Source organism: Dasypus novemcinctus, chromosome 14, assembly GCF_030445035.2.
Source record: "Dasypus novemcinctus isolate mDasNov1 chromosome 14, mDasNov1.1.hap2, whole genome shotgun sequence".
NCBI classification, from domain to species: Eukaryota; Metazoa; Chordata; class Mammalia; order Cingulata; family Dasypodidae; genus Dasypus; species Dasypus novemcinctus.
Window position 1 is genome coordinate 83124383 of NC_080686.1, and position 27459 is coordinate 83151841.

General features: G+C 39.6%; 1 pseudogene; it reads left to right on the forward strand.

Moving 5' to 3' along the window:
• The first annotated feature begins 346 nt into the window (after window positions 1–346).
• LOC101428769 (small ribosomal subunit protein uS5 pseudogene) lies at window positions 347–26899 on the forward strand (annotated as a pseudogene).
• Window positions 26900–27459: the final 560 nt, after the last annotated feature.

Here is a 27459-nt window from a genome sequence, read left to right on the forward strand (position 1 = left end):
AGTCCTCTGCAGTCAGTGGTTACTAACTATTCAAATGCCATTGAAGGCTTCGACCGCTGCTCCATGAAAGAGCAAGACCCTTCTCAGGAGATGGTAGTTTTCTTTTTCTTTCAGAAAAGACCAAGTCTGATGATCAGTTTCCTTAAAGTGCCAAAATTTTATATAACTGTTTCATATTGAATCTGTAACAGGAGTCTGTCTTATTCCATTGCCAAGTTAGTCTGTATTACTGAAGAATAATACTGAAAGCTGTGGCTTTCTGAGAGGAAAAAACTCCTAAGAATAACAGAGTAACAGCTGCAGGGGAGCAAATGTTATTGCAAAGGCGTTGCTCCCCACTGGCGGTATGGTCCAGGTGAGCACTTGGCTCTCTGGACCAGTTCTGGTGTTAGCAAGCCAGCATCTCCCTTATTTGCCTAAGGCGAGACTCTCTAAACCTTGAGCCACAACTGCACTGAAGCCTTGACTTCAAAATGAGTACTTCTCCTTTTCATCTGTCCTTAGTCAGCTGCTCCAGGCAGAAGTTATTTTTATATTTTTTATTCTTCCCCACACCCAACTCATACACACACACACATAATTTCCTTCTTTCACTGAGAACTCTCACAATTTTAGATTTATATGCTATCCTCACAGAGTTACCTTTCATTCATTATTTTTGTTTATGGTTCAGAGACAGAGACTTTGAATAACCATAACAGGGTTATTTCCATTTCTAATCAATATTGTATTAATTATCATAAACTTTGGAGTCAGAGTGAACTATGCTCATAACCTGGTGCCAATATTTCCTGGGTGACATAGGGCCAGTCACTTAATTTCACATCATAAATAAACTAGGATATATCAATTTAGGAGAATATTGTATATTTAACAGAATATGAGAATTATGAATTATGAAAAATATGGCATGCAATATGGTACAGCCCCTTTGGAAGACAGTTTATAAATTTCTTACAAAGCTAAACATAGGCTTACTGTATGATCCAGCAATTACACTCCTGGATATTTACCCAAAGGAATTGAAAACTCATGTCCACACAAAAACCTGCATATGAATGTTGTTAGCAGCTTATTCATAATTTTGAGAAATTGGAAGCAACAAAGATGTCCTCCCATAGGTGGATGGATAAACAAACAGTGGTACATCCATAAAATGGATAGTTCAGCAGTAAAAAGAATGAGTTGTCCAGCCACACACACAAAAAGTTAGGGGAAACTTAAATACATATTTCTAAGTGAAAGTAGCCTGTCTAAAAAGGCTATATAGTGTATGATTCCAACTATATGATATTGTGGAACAGCAAAATAAAAACATGGATGGTTGCCGCAGGTTGGGATGGGATGGGGTAGTGGAAACGGATGAATAGATGAAGATCAGGGCATTTTAGGTCAATAAAATATTCTATATGATACTGTAATCATGGATACATTGCATTATGGCTTTGTCAAAACCCACAGAACTGTATATACAAAGAGTGAACCTTGTTGTAAACTATGGATTTCAGTTACTAATAATGTATGAATATTGGTTTATCAATTTTAACAAATGTATCACACTAATGCAAGATGTAAATAATAGGGAAAACAATGGGGGGTGTCTAGGGGACCTCTTGTGCATTCTGTACAATTTTTCTGTGAATTTAAAACTGCTCTAAAACTAAAGTTTATAAAAATGTGTATTTAAAAATGTTTTGTATATTTATAATATATATTTAAAAAATATGAACCCAAAATTTATCTCATTGTCAGTAAAAACTAATATGTGTAGATTGGTTTTTAGTTCTTAAAGTCCTCATCACCTATATAAATAAGATAATCAAAAACTTCTTATAATGACCTTAGTAAGGAGATATCATCATAAGTCTTGTTTTACAGCTCAAAGTCCTTTTTACATCTATTATCTAAATAGGATAATAACTCCTCACAATGAACTTCATAGAGTGATAGTGTCATAAGTCTTAGAGATCAAGGCTGTCAACAGTTAGGTAACTTGCCAAGGGTCTTAAAGTTAGTAAATAGAGTCAAGACTTAAACTTCCTCTGGAACCATGTAGTAGCTTTCATTTTAAATATATTTTTAAATGTAAAAAGTAATGTAATCCCATCACAGAAAGTTAAGAAAATTCATAGAAATTATCCCAAGTCCTGCCCTGTAGAAAAACAGCAAATGTCTCTTTCTCCCATTCACTTCCCTACCCTCCCTATCTTTTATCATGGAGTAGAAAAATGTCCCCCTGCTATTTTCCCACCATTGCCTAACATTCTCACAGTTGGTAAATCATGCCAACTTCCTGAACCATTCTCTTCCTTTTGAGCATCTAGAGGACCCCAGGACCTTATTTCCATTAAAGAATAAATATTTTTTGTAAGTGATGAAAATGTGATATAAATGCATAATTGCCCTATGAAGATGGTTCATGATTTTCTTTTTTGCCCCAGTATCTGCCATCATTGCCAAGATATCACTATCTACACATTGCAGGCTTAACAGTTGTCAATTTTTCCTAACTTCTATGAGCTGCATGCCAGCCCATTGTAGTCACCCATATACAAGCCTGTCCCTTGAACTAAATTCTCATTTGGAGGTGTTACATTTTCAGGCAGCAGAAAACTCAGTCTGTGAATCTAACGAATTTGAGTTCAACCCATGAGTCTAATTAGTAATCACTCACTAATATTGTGACACGAGACAAATCAATTACTAGCTCCAATCCAGACTTTCATCTTATATAAATTGAGGGATGATTATAACCAATATTTACCTCAGTGGATCAATTTGAAGTTATAGTCAATGATGGAATTTTTGTAACCTGAATAAATCTCAAAGTTTAGTATGACCCAGTATAAACAAAATGTAGCAGTTAAAGCAATAGTTATCAAAATCATTCCCACAATAGTTCAATGTGTCACTTTCATCTGCCAGAGAAAATTTAACCAATAATACAAGGGAAAACTTTTTAAAATCCCCTTTTTTTCTTCTTCTTTGGTATTTTCCTATCCTTTAACTATATAGAATGCTCCTGGTAGTTCCAGATGTCTCTTTCTCTCTCATTCTCTCTGCTATTTTGCCAGATTTTCTCTTTCATGTGTCTTTCTCAGTTCTTTAATATGTAGGTTGGTCTGGCTTCACTTATATTTTCTTTTTGGTTTTGTTCTCTGCCTTGTCTATTTCTTAGAGTCTCCACAATAAAGGAGAGCCTGGAGAATGACTCTTTTCCATTTCCTCCCTCCCCTTCTGTCCTGTCTCCCTCTCTTTTTATTTTCCTAACTATGCTTTAAAAAATAAAAAAAGCTTAGGAACCAGATTGACTGGATAAAGTAATCTTCATTGGGCAGGGAAGGGGGTGAAGTTGATGAGCATTAACAAAATTAGGTATGAATGGGATGAGGAGTTAAAAAGTTTAGAAAAACTTAAATACGGCAATAAGAGGGACCACCTAAACTTTAATTATCTACATGCAGTGTAGTAAATTGTGAAGCCATCCTCTCTCTCTTTAACTTCCTATCTTGTCATCTTTCTTTTCTATACTCACTCTATAGCCCTCAGCGGCTACATCCCTGTCCTTTTGCATCCCCTTGGTCTCCTAACCTTGCCTCTCACTGAAATCCTGGAATCCCTATTCCCTTAACTTTCCACTTCTCTTTCTTATTAAATCTGAGGCCAAGGTGTTCCTGGGCTCCATTGCTCAAAGTCAGTCTTTGACTGTAGAGGAAGGTGGAAACCTCTCTGAGGGGTCTTACCAATCTCTGTGTATCCAGTACCTACAAGGCACCTAACACCTAATATTGTTGAATGTGCATATGAGAGAATGAACGCATTTGGCTCATCCCACATTCCTACCACCAGATCACTACTTGTCCTTGACTGCATGTTGCCAATCCTTATATTCTTCTGTTGAATAATGCCCTCTTCCCAATTCATATCCATTGGGAACCTCATTATTTGGAAATAGGAATTTGCAGATGTGGTTAGTTAAGGTAAAATGAGGTTATGCTGGATTAGGGTGAAACTTAATTCCAACAACTAGTGAAAAGGACAGACACACAGAGATAAGCACAGGAAAGAAAGCTGTGTGAAAATGGAGGCAGAGATTGGAGAGATGCAGCTTCTAGCCAAAGATTGCCGAGGGTAGCTGGAAGCCACCAGAAGCTAGGAGATGGCAGGGAAGGAAGAGGGAGCATGACCCTGATGACATCTTGATATTGGACTTCCAGTGTAGAGAACTGTGAGAGTATAAATTTCTGTTCTTGTAAGCCACCCAGTTTGCAGTGCTTTTTTACAGCAACCCTAGGAAACCAGCATCATACATGGCCAATTCTTTATTAAATTTCCACAATAACTGTTCCAAATCTTTACACACCACTCATACCCAATACCGTTTTCTTACCATGACCACCCTTTTAGTCAGCTTGTTCTCTCTTTTGAAGCTACCTGATGAGAACAGTCTTTGCACATAATCATTTAAGGTTATGCTTCACCATCCCCAGCTACTCCCTAGAGATTTCTGCTGACAAATCACACAATTATGATTAAGTCCAAACTTTTTCCTTCTGAATCTGTAAAACACATTTCAAATGACAGGAAACAGCTTCTAAATCCGATATTTTCTTACAGAGGACTTCATTCCCCTTCAAGTTACCATTCTTCCGATGTAGCTTTAGGAGAAACCAAGGAAAAAAGAAAGAAAAATCTGTTTTAAATGTATCAATCAGTTGTATTTTGAACAATTTTTGCTTCTAGCTGCCTACCAATTTCAAAACCAGACTATTCCACCTTGAGAAATCTCATACAACCTTTTTGAGCCCTAAAGAACTTTCATTTTCCTAACAGTCTGTAGAAAGGTAGAGATAAGATATCATCTGAGGGGCACAGGAAGATCAACCCTGCAGAGGCCCATCCTCTAAATAAATATAATTGGCTTTCTTTGAGGAGAGGGTCCCTGGTAATCAGGCAAGTTTTGGGGACCATGTCAGAATGGAAGAGGTCTGAGTTGACCCAAAATAGCAAGAGGCATTTAACCAGTTTCTGTAGGAATTATTGTCCAGAAACTTTGATGAGAATTATTTTAGCTTGGGTCCTTTGATATGTGTCTTGGGTCTGCTTCCCTAGAAGGAGGAATTGAGGGTGCATGTGATTCATAGAGGGAATGCTCTTCAGGAAGAACCTGTAAGGAAGTGAAGGATGCAGGAAGGGGCCAAGCATGAATGCCTAGGTAAGGTCTAGTCTTAGCCTGACAAACAGAGGGCCTCTGGGACATAAATTTCACCTCAAAGTATCACACATTAGAGCCATTATACATACATAGCAGTTAGTCATTGGCTCCAGTGGTACCTGAGAAGGGGACAGGCCACTGTGAGTCATTAAAGATGAACTTTCACAGCGTCTGGAGATAGGTACAGGGGAAAAAGGAAACTAATGTTTATTGAGCACCTTCTACCAGGTACTACACTAGGTGCTTTGAATATGTGATCCCATATAATCTGCCTACATCTATGTGGAAGGCACCGTACCCCCATTTTATAGATAAGTAAATTGAGACTCAGAAAGATTAGGTAAATTTTCTAAGGTTATTTAAACAGTAAGGCTAACTTAGTTGACCTTCTGGAGAATTTAAAAATCAATCTCTCTAGATTTTAGAGCCCAATCCAAACATTGGCAGACCCCTAGTAGACAAATCTGGAACAATTTCTTTGGAACCACTTTTATTTTAATTATATCTCAAAGGTAACTATAATTTCCTGCAATGAAGAGGCATGAGTTCCTAGTTCCCCAAAACAGATGGGACCTCTATATTTCTAACCACAGGAGGAGCTTCACATTCCCAACAACAGGTAGAAGTGCCACATTTCCAACAACAGGTGGAAGTTCTCCTGAATGAATACTTTCTCACCAAAACCTTTAAACTAGAAGAACCTGACTCCACCTGGAGAGGAGCATTGTCCTAACACCCTGTAAACAATAACCGTGTAATACTTTCATTGGCAATGCTCCATTGATTGATTTCCACCCACCAAGCACCAGGCTAAGCCTACCACTACAATGTTTCAGTAATCCTCACAATAATCCGATGAGATAGTTACCAACATTACCTAAATTTTACAGTGAGGATATTGAAGCCCAGAGAGGTTATGTGACTTGCCTACAGTCACACACACAAAATTGTGGGAATGTCAATTAACAATAGCAACAGCCAATGAACTGAAATTGCAACCACCTCAGAAATCCTAGCCCTGTCTACTTATCCCAGATCTGAGCAGAGACTCATGTCACATTTGCCACCAAGCATTTAGAAGCCAGCACCTTTGTTTGCTACTCTGAGACATGGTGTGGTGAAACTATCAAATCCTAAAGCCTTCAATTCTTACAGTTCTATGCCTGCCCTCTACTAATGGCCTTGCCTAGCTTATGTCTTTTATAGCTCTAGACTCTACTAAGGGTAGGTAAATGGTTTAACATGAATTTTTCACATTCATCCTACACTCTGACATTGATGTCCATGACTCAAATTCATATTCTTCCATCTTTCTCTGGGTTTCAGGTCATTTGTGTCAGAAACAAAGTCAATACAGTGAGAACAAAATGTCCCTAAAGTATCATTAAAGCTATATCTGTATTTTAAAATCTGAAATTTAATTAGATAACATGGCAGCTCCTTTGGCTTTCAAAGGATTCTTTCCCAAGCTCCTCCACAGGAGTCTTCCTTCAAATAAATTAACCTGTCTTGCTAGTAACCTGCCACCATCATATTTGCAGCAAAACTCACCAAAACAGATGGTAAGGTAATTTACAACTCAAAAACAAAAATCTTGTAAAAAGAAAGGGGTGAGGAAGCAGGTGACATGGTGAGAAAAGAGCTGTGTTGGAGTTGCTTTGATCAAATCCTTCTACTCGTCTGAACCATAATTTCTCTTCTGAAAAATGGAGATGATCACACATACTCGATCTACCCCTCATGGTTATAGGATAAAGATCAAAATTCACATTAAAACTGGCATCAAGCATTTCATATGTGCAATCACAAGAAAATTGTATAGGGTTGTAGATATGCAATAGAGAATTGCTGGGAGGTTTGTGTTGTAGTGGGAAACACTTATTTGGAATCAGAAGAAATGGGCTGGAGTCCTATTCTGTCGCCTAGCAGGGGGACTTTGGGCAATAATACAGTTAGTTAACATTTTGCTAAGGGGCTTAAAGTGCCTGGCCCAGTTTAAAGAGGTTTAACATATGTTTCCTATGGAGTACTATTACTATCCCCACTTGTAGATGAGGCTTCTCTGTGCTGCAGAGAAGCTAAGTGGCCTGATGAAGCTTGCACGGATGGAAGCAGCCAGGATTCTAAGCCAGGTCATCAGGCTCCAATGGTCTTAACTCCAAGCCCAACAAGCCTGTCTTTAACGACTTGGCCTTTCCTAGTGTTAATTTTCTTATTGAAAGAATGTGGATGATAATGCTTGTCTAATAGGATTTTACAGATCAAATTAGAAAATACACATGCAAATGCTTGATATTTTTAAAGTCCTAATACAAGGGAAAAGAATTCTCTTTTCTCGTGGGATGTTTGTGATTCCTCATCATCCAAAACATCTTGAAAGAAATACAGATGGGACTGTAATTAATATTACCCAATCTACTAATACATATGTAATTACAGTTGTAGCATATTTAAAAACAATTTCTTTCCAAGGAATCATTCTAGATTTACTTGAAAATGTGACCATTTTATTTTTTATTTTCTTGTTTAATTTTTTTTTTAGTTATCTTTTTAAAAAGTTAATAGATCACACAAAACGTTACATTAAAAAACATAAGAGGGAAACAGACTTGGCCCAATGGATAGGGCGTCCGCCTACCACATGGGAGGTCCGCAGTTCAAACCCCCGGGCCTCCTTGACCCATGTGGACCTGGCGCACGCACTGCGCTGATGCGCGCAAGGAGTGCAAGGAGTACCGTGCCACACTGGGGTGTCCCTTGTGTAGGGGAGCCCCATGCACAAGGAGTGCACCCTGTAAGTAGAGCTGCCCAGCACGAAAGAAAGTGCAGCCTGCCCAAGAATGGTGCTGCACACACGGAGAGCTGACAAAACAAGATGACGCAACAAAAAGAAACACAGATTCCCAGTGCCGCTGATAAGGACAGAAGCGGTCACAGAAGAACACACAGTGAATGGACACAGAGAGCAGACAACGGGGGGGGGGGGGGGGAGGGAGGGATAAAAAAAAATACATAAGAGGTTCCCACATACCCCCCCCAACCCTCCACATCAACAACCTCTTTCATCATTGTGACACATTCGTTGCATTTGGTGAATATATTTTGGAACACTGCTGCATCACATGGATAATAGTTTACATTGTAGTTTATACTCTCCCCCAATCCATTCAGTGGGTTATGGCAGGATACATAATGTCCAGCATCTATCCCTGCAATATCATTTAGGACAAATGCCCCCACATCACATCTCTTCTTCCCTTTCACTGCTCTCAGCAACTACCGTGGCCACTTTCTCCACATCAATGCTGCAATTTCTTCCATTACTAGTCACAATAGTTCTATAGTAGAATATCAGTATTCTACTGATACTCTGATATTCTAATAGCTTCTTTTTTTTTTCTTTTTTCTTTTCTTTTAAACGTTACATTCAAAAATTATGAGGTGCCCATATATCCCCTACCCCCCACCCCACTCCTCCCACATCAACAACCTCTTCCATCATCATGGCACACTCCCTGCACCTGGTGAATACATTTTGGAGCACTGCTGCACCACATGGACAGTGGTCTACATTGTAAGCTACACTCTCCCCCATTCCACCCAGTGGGCCATGGCAGGACACACAATGTCCAGAATCTTCCCTGTAGCACCACCCAGGACAACTCCAAATCCTGAAAATGCACCCACATCATATCTCTTCTTCCCTCTTCCTACCCTCAGCAGCTACCGTGGCCACTTTCTCCACATCAATATTACAGTTTCTTTCCTTACTAATCACAATAGTTCCCTAGCAGAACACCAGTAAGTCCACTCTAATCTGTACGCTATTCCTCCATCCTGTGGACCCTGGGATGGTTAAGTCCCGTTCCCTTCTACATCAAGAGGGGGCTTAGATGTCACATGGATGATGGATGCAATTCTCCTGCTTGCAGTTGTAGGCACTCTTGGCTCCCTGGTGTGGTGGTTGATCTTCTTCACTTCCCTGTTAGTTGGTCAGGTTAAGTCCAATAAACCAGAGGGTAGAAGTTGCAAGTCTGCTTAGGCTCAGGACCTGGTTGTCACATGGACAGTCCAGAGATTCAGGTCTCCTGAGTATACACCAACCCAAACACCAACCACAGGTCCAGTAAAAGTAACAGAAGAGGCATGTGTAGAAAAGTCATATCTGAGTCCAACTCCATCACACTCAGGAACACAAATTCCAAAGTAGGGCCAACTGACATGGCCCTGAAGTCCAGAGCCATCTGCTAAGACCTGTGGGTCTCCATAGCCCTCAGGAGAACCAGTACCTGGGTTTCTATCTACTTTGGCTGTCTCTGGTACCCTACTGAGGCATCCATAAGCATTACCCCTCTGATGACCTCCCAACTCTTTTTTGGAGACTCATAGCCATATAAGCTCATTTGTCCTTTCCATTTCCCCCTTTTATTCAAGGTCAAAAAGCATTTTTAACACCTGATATTACATGTAGGCTGAGATATTCTGCTGGTCTGAGATGACCCTTTTATTCAAGGTCTCTTTCTAGTTACATCATCAGCTCATGCTTGGTAGTGATCCCTTGGCACCAGGGAGGCTCATCCCTGGGAGTCAAGTCCCATGCTGGGGGGAAGGTAATGCATTTACATGCTGAGTTTGGCTTAGAGAATGGCCACATTTGAACAATATGGAGGCTCTCAGGAGGTAACACTTAGGCACCCTACATCTCTAGGCATAGTTCATATTTCAGGCATGCAGGCTCATAATTGGAGCCATCAGTATCAAGGGCTCATTGTTAAACCATCCATCTTTATTGATCTTTGACATTGCACTTGGGGGATTGTTGCTGTTCCATTGGGGAATGTGATAGAGCTCCCCTGGCTAGGAACTCAGCACTCTCTCAGTTGTCGTTTTTAACAGAAACCACTATGAAAACATTTTTATTTACCCTATATACATGCCCTGGAGAACTCTCTCCCAACCATGTGCCCACTGTCAATAACACCCCACATTAGTGTTCCTCCCTGCCATAGTTGAACCTCTCTGTAGTCCAAAATTTCTTTAAAAAGGAAGCCTAATATATTGCCATGTTCCATTACTAGTAAAATGGAATATAGTGATGAGTTTAAAGGTTAGATTTACAATACATAGTAATTTAGAAAAATTAAATAAAGGAAAAATAAATTGAGGTATCAAAAAATGAAAAGAATGAAAAAAGCTTTGTTTTTGACATTTTGCCTTTCATCACTGCTATAGGTGTTGCCCTGTATGTACAGTGGAAAGGCAATTTCTTCCATTTCTTCCTTAGTGTCTACATCCTTTTTTTTCTAATTATTAAGTTTGTCTTCATATAAGTTTTATTTATTTTTTTTACAGTTTTTTTTATTGACTTTGTAATAATATTACATTAAAAATATATATATATGTGAGGTCCCATTCAACCCCACCCCCCCACCCCTCCTCTCCCCCCCCAACAACACTCATTCCCATCATCATGACACATCCATTGGATTTGGTAAGTACATCTTTGGGCACCTCTGCACCTCATAGCCAATGGTCCACATCATGGCCCATACTCTCCTCCATTCCATCCAGTGGGCCCTGTGAGGATTTACAATGTCCGGTGATTACCTCTGAGGCACCATCCAGGGCAGCTCCATGTCCCAAAGACGCCTCCACCTCTCATCTCTTCCTGCCTTTCCCCATACCCATCGTCCACCATGTCCACTTTTCCCAATCCAATGCCACCTCTTCTATGTGGACATTGGATTGGTTGTGTCCATTGCACCTCTATGTCAAGAGGAGGCTCAGATTCCACATGGATGCTGGATGCAATCCTCCCATTTTCAGTTGTAATCACTCTAGGCTCCATGGTGTGGTGATTGTCCTTCTTCAACTCCATCTTAGCTGAGTGTGGTAAGTCCAATAAATCAGATTGTAGGTGCTGGAGTCTGTTGAGGCTCAGGACCTGGCTATCACATTGTCAGTCCAGAGATTCAAATCCCCTAAATATATCTTAAACCCCAACATTAACTGCACCTCCAGCACATTAGCATGAAAGTCTTATGAAGGGAGATCCCATCTGAGTCCAGATTCATCACACATAAACACCATTTCCAAAGAGGGGCCATCTGCCCTGGTAGTTAACCCCATCGGCCATGACCATAACTCCCGTGGGTCTCTTTAGCCCTCAAAGGAACCAATATCTGGGGGTTGTATCTGCTTTATCTGTCTCTCTGACTCTGCTCAGTTGTGCATGAGGGCAAACCTTCTGCCAGCCTCCAGACTCTTTTTTAGAAACTCGTAGCCATATAAACTCATTTCTCCTTTCCATTTCCCCCTTACTTTAGGTCAAACAGCATTTTAAAGTCATGTTATTTTATGTAGACATGGATATTCTGCTGATCCGCATTGAACCTTCCGTATAAGGTCATTTTCCAGTTGCATCATCAGTTGGTAGTTGATAGTGGTCCCTCTTTGCCAGGGAGGCTCATCCCCGGGCGTCATGTCCCATGCTGGAGGGAAGGCATTGCATTTACATGCTGAGTTTGGCTTCGAGACTGGCCACATTTGAGTAACATGAAGGCTGACAGGAGGAAATTCCCAGGCACAATGTTGCTCTAGGCCTTGTTCTTATTTTAGGTTTATCAGCTCACAAACATAGTCATTAGCATCAGGGGCTCACTGTTGAACCCTCACTCCCTCCTGGTCCCCGCCGCTGTACCTGGGAGACTGTCGCTGCTCCCCTAGGGACCACGACAGAGCACCACTGGCCAGGAACCCAGTACCCCCCCTGCTGTGGTTTTTAATTGTTGCCACTATGAGTATATCCAATCATTACCATGCACCCTGGACATATGTTCTGTACAGCTCCCTGTCAGCCATATATCACCTGTCACTGGTATCCCATACCAGTATCCCTCCATTGCCATTGTTGAAACACTCTGTGATCCAGAACTCCCCGAAATTTGAAGCCCAATATAATGTCTTCATATAAGTTTTAGATCACAGTAATTCACATATATAATATACAGTACTCCCACATATCCAACATCAAATACTTTGTCCCTTCCCCAGCAATGATCTTTTTACATGTTCATATTATATTTGCTGCAGCTGATGTACAGATATTGAAACAATAGCTTTCAAACATGGTTCCATTTCAGTTTACATTATGGTTTATATTTTCGACTATACAATTTTCTAAATTTTTAGTTATCGTATGTTTTACATTATGGTTTGCATTTTAGATATACACTTTTATACATTTTTGGTATAATTTAACATGTCCTATATCCATCATTGCATTATCTTGCGGAACACCTCTATTGCTCCACAGTTTCATTGATTCCATCTATTCAACACCTCATTCCCCCTCCCCTCAGGGTCCACCACAACAGTTAATCTTCATTACTTGAAGGACCATATTCAGAGATACTTGCAACAATGTTCAGGGCTTGACATACTTGACTGCCCTAACCCATTGGGAGCCACCAATTCTCTTGAGAGATACAATTCCCTCTATTTGAGATCATTAGTCCTCCCCAGGATGTGGGTATACCTTCACTCTCATTGTATCGGTCTCCACCCAATGATATAACCTACTATGACAAAATGAGCACTCACACACTCCTTAGAAGCTTGCCCTGTGTCAGATGCCCCCCCCCCTTAAGCATCTTAAACAGGTAACCTTCTGTATTATATTTTCTAAAGTGTTTTCTCTAAATTATAATTTCAACCACATACCTGACAATCTCCTATGTTCAAATGTTCCCCCCCCCTTCCCACCAATTTCTTGGGCCATCTGACCTATCCTCCCATCCCTAGCCCCCCTCAAGCCCACAAAGCCCTATCCAAAGTTATCCCTATGCCCCCATTTTATCCCTTCTCTGTACAAATACTTATCATAGATTTCACCCATGTAGGTGTCAGCTTGCAACCTTCCACTATCCTGCAGCTTCCTTTCGGTTTATCATCCAGTCTCTAGCTCTCTGAGACAGTTTGTTTTACTTGTTTCATATCAGAGAGGTCATGTAGTATTTGTCCTTCAATGCCTGGGTTGTTTCACTCAACATAAGATTCTCAAGATTCATCCATGTTATCACATGTGTTTGTACTATATTTGTTCTTATAGCTGAGTAGTATTCCATTGTACGTATATACCACATTTTATTTATCCATTAATCTGTTGATGGGCATTTGGGTTGATTCCAACTTTTGGCAATAGTGAATAATGCTGTGATGAACAGTGATGTGCATATATCAATTTGTGTCCTTGCTTTCAGTTGTACTGGGTGTGTATACCCAGCAGTGGAATTGCTGGGTCATATGGCAAATCTATAGCCAGTTTTTTGAGAAACTGTCAAACTGTCCTCCAGAGTGACTGAATCCTTCTGCATTCCCACCAGAAGTGGATGAGTTTCTCATTGTCCACATCCTCTCCAACAATTGTAGTCTTCTGATTTTTGATAGCTGCCCGTCTTATGGGAGTAAGATGGTATCTCATTGTTGTTTTGATTTGCCTTTCCCTAATAGCTAGTGATTTCGAGCATTTTTTCATGTGTTTTTTAGCCATTTGTATATCTTCTTCAGAGAGGTGTCTATTCAAAGCTTTTTCCCGTTTTTTAAATGGGCTGTTTGTCTTTTTATTTTCAAGATATAGGAGTTCTTTATATATACATGATATAAGTCTCCTATCAGATGTATGGTTACCAAATATTTTCTCCCATTGGGAAGGCTCTTTTTTTACTTTCTTGACAAACTCCTTTGAGGTGCAGAAGACTTTAATTTTGAGAAAGTCCCATTTATCTATTTGTTCTTTTGCTGCTCATGCTTTTGGCATGAAGTTCATGAAGCTGTTTCCTATTACGAGGTCCTGTAGATGCTTCCCTATATTGTTTTCCAAGGTATTTATGGTCTTGACTCTTACACTTAGGTCTTTGATCCATATGGCTGTATATATGAGGATCTATATCAGAACTCTCAATTTGGTTCCAATGATCAGTGTGTCTATCCTTGTGCCAATACCATGTCATTTTCACTACTGTAGCTTTGTAGTATGTTTTGAAGTCAGGTAGTGTGATTCCTCCAATTTCATTTTTCTTTTTCAATATGTCTTTGGCTGTTTGGGACCTCTTTCCTTTCCAAATAACCTGCATAGTTAGTTTCTCTAGTTCATTAAAGAATACTGTGTTGATTTTTATTGGGATTGCATTGAATCTGTAGATCAGTTTTGGTAGGATAGACATCTTAATAATATTTAGTCTTCCTATCCATGAACAGGGAATATTCTTCCATTTATTTAGGTCTTCTTTGATTTCCTTGAACAATGTTGTGTAGTTTTCAGTGTATAAGTCTTTTACATTTTTAGTTAATTTTATTCCTAGGTATTTGATTTTTTAATTTACTATCGTGAATGGTATTTGATTCCTGATTTCCTCCTCAGATTGCTCATTATTGGTGTACAGAAATGCTACCGATTTTTGCACATTGATCTTGTAATTGTGACTTTACTGAACTCATTTGTAAGTTCTAGAAGGTTTGTTGTAGATGTCTCAGGGTTTTCTATGTATAGAATCATATCATCTGCAAATAGTGAAATTTTGACTTTTTCCTTTCCAATTTGGATGCCTTTTATGTCTGGTTCTTGCCTCAGTGCTTGAGCAAGTACTTCTAAGACTATGTTAAATAGAAGGGGTGATAATGAGCATCTTTGTCTTGTTCCTGATCTTAGAGGGAAAGATTTTAGGATTTCACCATTGTAAATGATGTTAGCTGTGGGTTTTTCATATATACTCTTTATCATATTCAGAAAGTTTCCTTCTATTCCAATCTTTTGCAGTGTTTTTATCAAGAAAGGGTGCTGTATTTTTGTCAGATGCTTTTTAAGCATCTATAGATATGATCATGTGGTTTTTTTTTTCCTTCAATCTGTTTATATGGTGTATTACATTAATTGATTTTCTTATGTTGAACCATCCTTGCATACCAGGAATGAATCCCACTTGGTCATGATGTATAATTTGTTTAATGTGTTGTTGAATACGATTAGCAAGTATTTTGTTGAGGATTTTCGCATCTAAGTTCATTAGAGAGATTTGGTCTGTAATTTTCCTTTCTTGTGGTGTCTTTGTTTGGCTTTGGTACTAGAGTAATGTTGGCATCATAGTTAGGCAATGTTCCTTCTGTTTCAATTTTTTGGAAGAGTTTAAGATTGGTGTTAATTCTTTCTGGAATGTTCGGTAGAATTCACCTGTGAAGCCATCTGGCCCAGGGTTTTTCCTAGTTGGGAGGTTTTTAATGACTGATTCTATCTCTTTATTTGTGATTGACTTGTTGAGACTGTCAATTTCCTCTTTTGTCAATGTAGGCTGCTTATGTGTTTCTAGGAATTTGTCCATTTCCTCGAAATTGTTGTTATTGTTGGAATAGAGTTTTTCAAATTATCCTCTTATAATAGTCTTTTTTTCTGTGGGGTCAGTGGTGATATCTCCTTTCTCATTTCTTATTTTGTGTATTTGCATCTTCTCTCTTTTTTCTTTGTTGGTCCAGCTAAGGGTCAATTTTATCGATCTTCTCAAAGTACCAGCTCTTGGTTTTATTTATTTTTTCAAGTGCTTTCTTATTTTCTATTTCATTTAGTTCTGCTCTGATCTTTGTTGTTTCTTTCTTTCATCTTCCTTTGGGGTTAGTTTGTTTTTTTTTTTTACTAATTCCTCCAAGTGTTAGTTGGTTCTTAGTGCAGTTAGTTCTTCAATTTTAGCTCTTTCTTCTTTTTTGATGTATGAATTTATGGCTATAAATTTCCCTCTCAGTACTGTTTTTGCTGTATCCCATAAGTTTGGACATGTTGTGTTATCATTTTCATTAGTTTCAAGGAAGTTATTAATTTCTTTTGAGATTTCCTCCTTGGCCACTTTTTTTCTAAGAGTCTGTTGTTTAACTTCCAAATCTTGGTGCCAAATCTGGGTCTCTGGACCTTGCAGATTTCCAGCTTCATTCCACTGTGGTCAGAAAAATTATTTTGTATGATTTTGATTTTTCTGAATTCATTGAGACTTTTTCTGTGGCCTAGCATGTGGTCTATCTTAGAGAATGATCCATGTATATCCTGCTGTATTTGGGTGTAATGTTCTGTATATGTCTATTAGGTCCAGCTCCTCTAATATATTGTTCAAAGTCTTTGTTTCTTTATTCATTCTCTTTTGAAATGTTCTGTCCAAAGTTGATAGTGGTGTATTAAATTTCCCACTATAAATGCAGAGGCATCTATTTCTTCATTTAGTTTTTCCAGTGTTTGCCTCATGTATTTGGAGGCACCCTTGTTAGGAGCATGAATGTTTATGATTGTTCTTTCTTCTTGAAAGATTATCCCTTTCAGTAATATGTAGTGTCCATCTTTCTCTCTCACAATTGTTTTGAATTTAAAGTCTATTTTGTCTGATATTAATATGGTTACTCCTGCCCTTTTTTGGTTATTGTTTGCCTGTAAGATTGTTTTCCAGCCATTCACTTGCAACCTCCTTGAATCCCTAGGTCTAGGATGTGTTTCTTGTAGACAGCATTTGGATAGGTCATATTTCCTTATCCAGTCCTCCAGTCTGAGTCTCTTGGCAGGTGAGTTTAATCCATTGACATTCGGTGTTATTACCTTCAAGGAATTACTTATATTAGCCACATTTTCTTTGGATTTGTGTTCGTCATATTTTGTTTGATTTTCTTTTCCTGTTTTTTTGTCTTTTTAGGTGCTCTTACACTCTCCTCCAACTCTGTCTCTCTTGTTTTTTTCTTTCTTCCTGCAGAACTCCCTTTAGTATTTCTTGAAGGGCAGAATTCTTATTGGCATACTCTCTTAGTTTCTGTTTATCTGTGAATATTTTGAACTCTCCATCATTTTTAAATGCTAACTTTGCTGGATAGAGTATTCTTCATTGGAAATTTTTTCTTTTAGTACTTTGACTATGTCATACCACTGCCTTCTTGCCTCCATGGTTTCAGATGATAAATCAGCACTTAATCTTATGGAGCTCCCTTTGTACATGATGGTTCTCTTTTCTCTTGCTGCTTTTAGTATTTTCTCTTTGTCTTGAGCAATGGATAATTTGACAAGTATATGTCTTGGGGTGGGCCTGATGGGATTTATGGTGTTTGGGGTGCATTGTGCTTCCTGGACATGTACATTTCATCTCCGTCAATAGGTTTAGAATGTTTTCAGTCATTATTTCCTCCAACACCCCTTCTGTCCCCTTTCCCTTCTCTTCTCCTTCTGGGATGCCTATAATGCACATGTTTGCACATTTTGCATTGTCATTCAGGTCACTAAGTCCATGCTGGATTTTATCTATCTTTTTATTGATCAGTTCTACTATCTATTTGATTTCAGATGTACTGTCTTCCACATCACTAATTCTCTCCTCTCCCTCTTCAAGTCTGCTGTTATTTGCTGAGAGTGTATTTTTGATTTCTTGACTTGTGCTGTTCATCACCATCATATCCATTATCTTTTTGTGTATCATTGCAATTTCTTCTGTATTCTCTCCAAGTATTCTCTTCATATTCTTAATCTCTTCCTTCACATCATTGAATAGATCCCTGATACATGTTTTAAGAACTTTAATTACTTGTTCAATGTTCTGCTCCTCTTACTGGTTTTTAGTTTTTTCATTGGATTGGGGCATGTTTTCCTGATTATTGATTTGGTTTGTAGTTTTTTATTGCTGTCTGGTCATCATTTTATCTTGACAGATTTAATCAGTTGCTTAGCTTCTTTGTCTACTTTGGGGTTTAATTAGTTATTGTTTTTGCATGTGTGTTAAGTTTTCTCTTTGTCACTTTGTTCTTCTTATTCTATTTCCTTGTTGTTGGCTAAGTTCACTTGAAGGAAAATATTAGGGCCAGTGAAAGCAAAAGGAGTAAGAAAAGAAAATGAATAATAGTAGTATTGATAGTAAATATTAACAGAGGAACCATGTGAGATCTAGGAGAATGGATATTAGACTCATATAAGGTATGTAGAGTTGTAACAGTAAGAAAAGTAGTGTACATATAATGAGACATTAAACTGAATATGGGGAGGAATATAGAGTGAATTAAAAGGCTATCATGTTCAGAAGAGAGGGAAAGAGAAAAGAAAGGGCAATAATATAAAGAGTGAATATAAGACAGAAAACAGAACAAAAGTATTAGAAATAAAAAGTCAGAAAAATAGGGGAGCAAACAAAGGGAGGTGTAATGTAAGAGAAACAATCAATGATGGAGGATAGAAAGATGTACAGGAAAGTGAATAGTGTTGGTGGCCAAAATCAATACACACAGAAAAGAGGAAATGCAGGATGAGGCAATACAGCAAATGTGAAGCACTCGCTGCTGCACCTAATATAAAAAGAACAAAAAAGAAGAGAAAGAAAGAAAGAAAAAGGGGAGAAAGGGGGGACAAAAGGGAGGGGGAAGCAATCAGGAAAAAGAAAAAGAAAAAAGAAAGAAAAAATGGCCTTGGGAGAATAAAAAGGAAGGAAAAACAAGAACACAAACCAACAAAATACCAGACAAAGTTTCAAGCAAGGAATCCTCTTTGCAGTTAAATAAAATGCTTAGGGATCTGGCATTCCCTCTTTCTCCCTTCCTCATTTCTCTCTCTCCCAGGGCAGTGGGAAAGCTGCCTGAGAGGTCCAATAGGACATTCAAGTGGGTACTTGTTGAACCAGCTCCACACAGAAAACAATGACTCTTAATTTTCAGAGAGAGTAAGCACCCACACCTCACCAGAAATCCCAAGTGTGCTATTGAAAGCTTGGAAAGCACCTCCTACAGTCCCTCTTCTCCCTCTCCTTTAGGTGTGCTATGAGAGGGCTAGCTGATTTTCTGACTCCACCTTCTCCCAGACCAAGTTTCCTATCCCAGGGTATTTAGGTGAATTGGGCTTTCTCAGCAGGTTCTTCCTTTCTTCCCAGGCTCTCCCCAAGCCAGCTGGTATGCTCCTCCAAGCAAAAAGGAAAAGAAAAAAGAAAAAAAGAGGAGGGGCGGGGCAAAACGCCAGAAAATCGAATCCATATTAGCCAGGCCCCCCCGCTGCACCCCCCACTGAATCCCTCCCACCCACGGAATCAGTCCAAAACCGGAGGGCTAGGGCAATCCCGGCCCTCAGGGAGCACTGGACTCAGGAAAGGGAAGTCCGGGACACTGCAGATCCAGGGTATGTAGGTCCATGGAACACGGGCTATGGGGGCTCAGGGGACACAGACCTGGGACCGCACATCTAGGGACCATGGGACCCAGAACACCCCTGCACAACTGACAGTTCTCAGGGAACACTGAGGCCACCAGCCCCAGGGGGAAGGGTCCCGCCGGCCCAGAGCTTCCAATCTCTGTACTTGTAACCTGCAATTCTACCTTTAGCAAGCACCACCTCCGTCAGTCTCTCCAAATCGACGTCTGTACACACTCTGCCCTGCAAGTCCCCAAGACGGCCTGCTCTGGCAAGACTCCAACCCCACTCGGCTGCCTCTTTTGAAAATAAGACCATTTAATCAGCAGGTTGAAACTGCCTTCTATTTGTCATGTAATGCAAAATAGCCCTGAGTTTACCAAGAAAAAAACAACTTATTCCTGCCCCAGAGGCACTCAATCTCTCATAGCAGGTAATGGCTCATTCCAAAGTCATGGTTCTTTTTTTAGGACCCTTAAAATTATTAATAAATCACAATTAAAATAATGAACTATGTACTTTCATAAAGTCTGCATTTGACTTCTTATAGATGTCAGTATAGATAAGTGGAACAATCACTTAGGAAAACATTATGATATAAAAAGTTACAAAAAAGAAAATTCTAGCCATTAACTTTACCTTTACCAGGCTTGGGGAAAGAACCATCATTTTAAATTATAATTGTCTTAGTTTCCTAGGGTTTCCATAATGAAGTTCCATAAAGTAGATGGTTTAAATAATGGAAAATTACTATCCCACAGTACTAGATGCTAGAAGTCTGAAATCTGTAAGGGAGCATCCTTCCTTGCTTCTTCCTAACTTCTGGTGGTTTTCCGGAAATCCGTGGGCTTCAATCTGTGCCTCAGTCATCACATGTTGCTCTCCTTTTTGCCTGTCTGTGTCCAATTCTACCCTTCTTAAAGGACACCAGTCATATTAGATAAGGATCTATCCTAATTCAGTTTGGCCTCATCTTAACTAATAACAACTTCAAATACCCTATTTCCAAAGGTCGTATTCACAGAACTGGGGATTAGGACTTGAACATGTTTTGGGGGGAACACAATTCAGTCCATAACAATAGCAGCCAAAGGATTTTAGTCTGGTTATGGGGATACCATTGATTTCAGTTCATGGCTTTGGAATCTTGCTGACATTGGACACTGTTAGAACAATTTTCATTGAGTTGTAAAACTAGGCAAATATGTAAACCTAAGCAGAGCAGAAGGGGCTAACTTCATTCATTTGCTGAGCATTTACAATGTACCAGGCACTGGCAGGTAGGGGACCAAGACACACATCCTTCCCTTAAAAGGCTCAAGGTTTTTGAGGCTGGGAATTCAAGGCATCAGCAAGGCAATGCTTTCTCCCCAAAGTCTGTCACATTCTAACGTGGCTGCTGATGGTCCTTGAGTTTCTTGGCTTTCCTGTCACATGGTGATATCTCTTCCTTTCTCTTCCAGGTTCCATTGACTTCCAGCTTCCAGTCATCACTTTCACTCAGTATGTTTAAATTTTTTCTACTTGTAAAGGACTCCAATAATTCACATTAAGACCCACACTCATTCAGCTGGGTCATATCTTAAGTAAGAATAACATCTTAAAAAGGTACTATTTACCATGAGTTCAGACCCAGGAATGTAGATTAAGAATAAGAACATGTCTAAATTGGGATACATAATTCAATCTCCCACACCAATAAGTAACATTTCTCCCATATTTATTCTAGTGTTCCAAGAAGCAAGTAAGAAAAGCTGCCGGACCAGGTAAAACGGAGTGTTTTAGTTTTCTGGGCTGCTCAAACAAATACCATGTAATGGGTTGGTTTAAACAATGGGAATTTATTTGCTCATGGTTCTGAGGCTAGGAAAAGTCAAAATCAAGGCATCATCAAGAGATGCTTTCTTCCTAAAGATGGGTGTTCTGGGGCTGGCTGCTGGTGATCCTCAGTCCTGGGTTCTTCTGATGCATGGCAATGCACATGGCAGCTTCTCATGGTCTCCCCCTTCTTTTCCAGGTTCCATTGACGTTCAGCTTCTCGCTTTCCATGGCTTTCCTTAATTTCATTCTGTCATTCCAGTAATAGGATTCTAGTAATAGGATTAAGACCCAACTTGATTGAGTTGGGCCCCCTTTATCTGAAGTAATCTCATCAAAAGTACAAAGGGTTCACACTCACAGGAATGGTTTAAAATGTGTTTTTCTGGGGTACATAGCTCCCAGCCATCACACTGGGCTGTATCTGGGACAGCCAGTGTTACTCCCACTATATTGTCTTGGTCAAAGCCATCCCAGGACATGCTTAGATTCAAGGGGGTAGGACACTTAATTCCTCCCTTTGATGAGGAGTGGGTGGCAAAGTTAACGTGGTATATGGGATGGGACCTGTTGTGGCCTTTTTTTGGAAACAAGACACATCTCTAAACCTCGAGCTGCTTCTAGGACCTTTTAGCCAGAAACGGTGAGTCTATGGCTTACATTACCTGCCTCAGTGCTATTTGGAACATGCACTAAGAAATTCTTATCTATGTTGCAAGTAAGGGCAGAACCAGCATGCAAACAAGATTAGATTGGTTCAAAGTAGTTTCATTTTCTTCATACAAACAATTCTCTCAATGCCAAAATTAAATATGCCTTTTGTGACTATCGTTTTAAATTGCAGCAAAGTTTTTAATATACCAAGTGCATTATGAGTTCCACTTGGGAAATGTCACAGACCATCTAACATTACACCGTTCTGAGGAAGAGTATCTCTCCAGATTAGTGCTCTCTACAGAACATTCTTTGGGAGCTGCTCTTCCATTAAATTAACCAAAAACCAACTTAGTGAAAGTAGTAAAATGGGGTCCAAAACAAGACTGTTTTGATAGAGTAGAAAAGGATTAGGAACTATTAAGGACAGAGAGGTGTAGCAGGAGAACACTGACTATGGAGTTAATGGGAAGGTAAAGAAAATTAAATTGATCAAATTTGAATAGGAGGGACCTTTTAAAAACTAAGGAATTAGGATTAGATGACTATTTTTGTCTTGCCTCTTGAAGTGGACAGTATAGTTGCTTACCCAGTAAACATTCTGCCTGCTCCCACCCTACCACAAAACAATCACTAATGTAGAAAAATGCCATCTCCAGCTCAGCTTCGACCTGAGTTACATACCAAACTCTGAACCACTTACTTCGGCAAAAGAGATGGGACTATACTAAGAGGTCTATACCAATCCAATCTGGACACATTTTGGAACTGGTGGGGTCAGTCTCATCTAAATCATACACAACAGTGGTTATACATCGATAAACTCATGACCTAAATTGATCAAGACAAAACAGGACAGTCTGATAGTAGGGAGAAAATTCCCTTTTCCTTCCTGAATATAAACAAGAAGACATTTGGCCCCAGTTGCTGCCAGCAACCATCTTAACCAAGAGGGGATTTTATTAATGATTTTGTTAATCCCTTGGAAGGCAAAGAGGAATGAAAAGAAACAAATGCTTTAATTCCATTATTGAGCCACTGGATCAAACCTCTTGTGAATTATATGCTAACACTGGACTGAACAGTTATGTAAACCAATAAATTTATTTTATTGATTACACTAATTCATGTTCATTTTCCCAAGTGCAACCAAAAACATCCTAAATGGTACCTACCATGTGTATAGGACAGATCTTTTAAAAATGTTGAGATTATATTGCTTAACATTTTGCTGAGAAAACTCTGGCATATTCTAAAGTCCTTTAAAGAAAGTGCCTGACTCAGAGGAAGCAAAGAAGAAATAAAAACTCAAACTGTGCCTGATCAAAAGACCAATATGGCTTTTCCTGATAAGGATACATACAGAAGGTATTAGAACAGCTGTGGTAGGCACCACACCAGATTTTGCATTGCATTCACTCATGTTCTGTCACCTGGCATTTGCTTTTCTCAAGAGTAAGAGGCGACAGATACAGTTCATCATATGTCATGAAACTCTTTTCAATAAAGCAGATTCTTGTCTCTTGTCTCCATTGCTAATAAGCATGATGGCCTTTAGCCAGCAACACCATTCTGGGGGATGTCAAGTCTGTGTTTGTTAAACTCACCATCTCTTTGGCTCTCCAGTTCACAAAGTTTTACCCCACATTTGGAAAGCACACAGGCCCCTACTAAGCACTACCAGAAATCATGGATCTGGAGACAGTTTGGAAAGTTCTCCTCAGCAAGCAAGCCTTTAGAGCTTGTTTGGTTTAATGGTTAAAAGTAGAGTCTCTGAACTCACATACTCCTGAATTTGAACACAGTCTTGCTTCTTACTTGTCCTGGGACTGTGGATAAATTACTTTATTTTCTTTTCCAAATGGACATGTCTTTGACCAGTACATGCTTCAGTATCCTCATCTGTAAAAAGGAGATGGCACTAATACCCATCATGTAGGGTTATAAGGATTTGGTAAAATTATATCCATGTATTTCTTAAAGTGTGTAGCATGCAGTGAACATTTGGTAGATATTAACTCTAAATTAATTAAAACAAGACAAAAATAAAAAATAAAAAAATAAAAATAAAAAAGATGGGTAAGAGTGATTTTAGCATGATGAACAAGGAAGCAAGGAGCACAGATGTTTAAAAAGTATTATCCAGACCTCAAAAGGGGTCTATACTGACTATTGCATTTTCTCGCTAAAACTTTGCCAATTCTTCCACATTATCAATCGAGTCTGCCCATCACATCTGTGCATAATTAGACCAAGGGAAAAACCTTTCATCCAGAGACTTAGGCACTTTCCTCCACCCACCAACAATAAGTTGAAATTGCTTTTCCAGTTCTGCAAACACCACACACACGCATGCACTGTAGCTTATTAAGGTATGTTTTATGCATGGCAGTGGGCAAAAAGGAAAAAAATTAAACTGTTACTTAGGATCAAACATTGCTCCAAATCTAGGTTTAAACATTGCTCCAACTCTAGGTTAGCATTCCTGGAAAATCCATCCACAGCATTTTTCAGGCAGGTTAAAATCTCTGAGCTGTGATCAAATAGTGTGCCAAGAACATGGTCAGACAGAAAAACCTGGAAAACTGGAGAGGAAGGTTTGTTTCCAAATGAAAAGTATAGCATAGTCACCACTGGCATTCTACTCTAAAGGGTTTTGTGGGGAAGATCATGATTAAAAGAGAAATAAATTGGTTTTTAAGCCTGGGGATAGACCCTTGTCAGTGTGTGACTTGATTCTTTCAAGAAGGATTTGTTTTTCTCTTTTTCTTCCATTTTAAGGAAAAAGCTTCTTTATGGCAATTCGCCTTGTGGAAGTATAGAAAATTTTCAAATTTAAATCAGTAGAGGTGGTACTTCTATATCCTGTGTTATTTGGTTTTCTTGCTTTTTCTATCCTATTTGACACTTTGAATCCCATTATAAACGTTGTCCCTAAAGACTAAAAATTTAGTTTATCCCCTCCAAATGAAGATATACTTGTATTCCGACCAGGAATTCTTTAAGAAAAGGCTAGAGAGCTGTAAAGCAATACTGAGGGAACTTTTTACTTCCAAGAGTGATCACAGAAAGGAACTAGGTTTCAGATTTTGTAAGCATAGAAGGTCTTACTGAGAAGTGGAATAAGCTAGGACCTGACTAATCCTCCTCTACCTGCCCACCAATGGTGCCTGAAATTCTAGGTTCTGCCTTCAATAGCATGATGTGAAAGTTAGAGCATAGGATTTAGAATTAAACAAATACAAATCTGACTCCTGATCCTCCACTTACTAGCTATTTAATTTGGGGTAGAAAGGTTATGCTTCTTTCATCATCTGTAAAATAGAAACAATGAGAATAGTCTTGTAACACTGTATGCATCAAATGAGATGATGTAGGTAGATCTCCTTTGCAAAGCCAAACAAAATGAGCATTGCTAACATCATGATGGTTATGATCATTATTCATTATATCTTTTATCTGTATTGTCCATACCTGTTAAATAGCACTTTAGCCCTCTCAATCACTTACACTTTAATGTGAATGAAGAATGAAAGGATGGGGGAAAAGATGGCTGAAGAAGGGTGTTAAGAAGAAGAAAATCTAGAAGGGGAAAATAGGTCACCTGGGAGGCTTAACATAAACTTTCTCCATTTAAAATATAGTGAGATTAAGGGCTGAGCACTGTGATAGGTATTGGGAATATAACAAAGAAACAGACTTGCCCGTCTTTGGAGTTTGCTATCTATGGAAGTGACTGACACCACCAAGAGAAGAAGGCATGAGACCAAGCATTGAGAGGCTCCCATGTTTAAGGATTGGGTAGATGTAAGAAACCTGAAGAGGAGAGAGAAGAATAATTTGTAGTGGAGCAGGAAGAGGTAAGAGAGATGGGATCCAGAACAAAGGTGGGAGCTGTCTTGGGCAAGAGAAGGGTAACCTCTCCATTTATAGAAGGAATTATATGTGTCTGATAAATATGTATATAAATTAGATGGAAATCCAATCTCTACTGCCATCTATCTATCTATCATCTATCAACCTACATATCTATCCTTCTATATATCTCCACACTGACTCTTTGTGAGAAACTGAGCTAGGTCCTGACAATTCAGTTATGAAGAAGTTTGCTGCAGATTGGGTTTATCTGGAAGTAGACTCTGAGATGGAGATTAGCATGCAGAAGGATTATTAAGATCAACACCTCATTTTGAGAAAACACCAAATAGCAGACGATGTTGGTGCTGTGGTAGGCCTGGGAGCCCTAGGGACAACAGGAGCCATAGGTCCCCCAGAATGGGAGCCTGTCATGGCTTCCATGGAAGCTTTGGCAGGGGGGTCCAGGGCCCAATCTAAGCTGGGATCAGGGACAGGGCCAAGGCCACAGAGCTCATGGAGGCAAGGCCAAGGACAAAGAGTGGCTCCATGTCATCAAGCTGGGCTGTTTACTCAAGGATATGAAGATCATGTCTCTGGAGGAGATCTATCTCTTCTCTCTGACCATCAAAGAGTCTGAGATCATTAAATTTTTCCTGGAGACATCTCTCAAGAACAAAGTTTTAAAAATTATGCCTGTAAGAAAACAGACCCTGGCCAGTGGACAAGTTTCAAGGCATCAGGGACTACAATAGCCAAATGGATCTGGGTGTGAATTGCTTCAAGGAAGTAGCCACCATTATTGGCAGGGCCATCACTCTGGCCAAGCTCTCCAGCATCCCTGGGCAATGGTGGTATTGGGGGAACAAGATTGGCAAGCCCCACACTGTCCCTTGCAAGGTGACCAGATGCTGAGGCCCTATGCTTGTGTATTTCATTCCCATCCCTAGAGGCATTGGCATCATTTTGGACCTTGTCCTCAAGAAGTTGCTGCTGATGGCCCATATCAGTGATTGCTACACCTTGGCCAGAGGCTGCACTGGACAACTTTACCAAGGCCACCATTGACCCATCTCCAAGACCTACAATATCTCATCCCTGACCTCTGGAAAGACACTGTGTTCACCAAGTCTCCCTATCAGGAGCTCACTACCCATCTCATGAAGACCCACACTTGAGTAGGCTCTCATGAGAAAAATACGCATTTGAGTTAAAGATGAAAAATAAACACCTATGGAGGGGACAGACAGATGCAGGATTTGGGGTTGTGGAGTCAGTTGGACTGAAGTAGCCCCACTGACTATTGGGCAAGGTGGCTCTCACTGAAGAGGTAGATGACTAAAGACTTTGCCAGCAGTCCTCTTGGGGCAATGAGTCCTTCACTGAAGGGAGATCTGGGTGGCAAATCACAGTGCTCACTACAAAGAACAATATAGTTCCAGCTCCCTGGAGGCCATGGTCTAGACCAAGGTACAGGCATTAAACAAATAATCCAGCAGGTGGCAGCATCATGATTCATGTTGGTCTGTAGGACTCTTGGAGTCAGGGTTCTTGGAGGCAAACAACTAAAATGAACTTTGACTAACTAAAGTATAAGCAGATTTATGAAAAGGCATGGACTAACTCAGGAACTTGGTATTGCAGGCCTGAGAAGCAAGCTCAAAAATGGGTGGGAATAGTGAATGGAGGGAGGGTATCCAGAACTTCAACCAAGGTCCTATATGGCTACAAAGGGTGC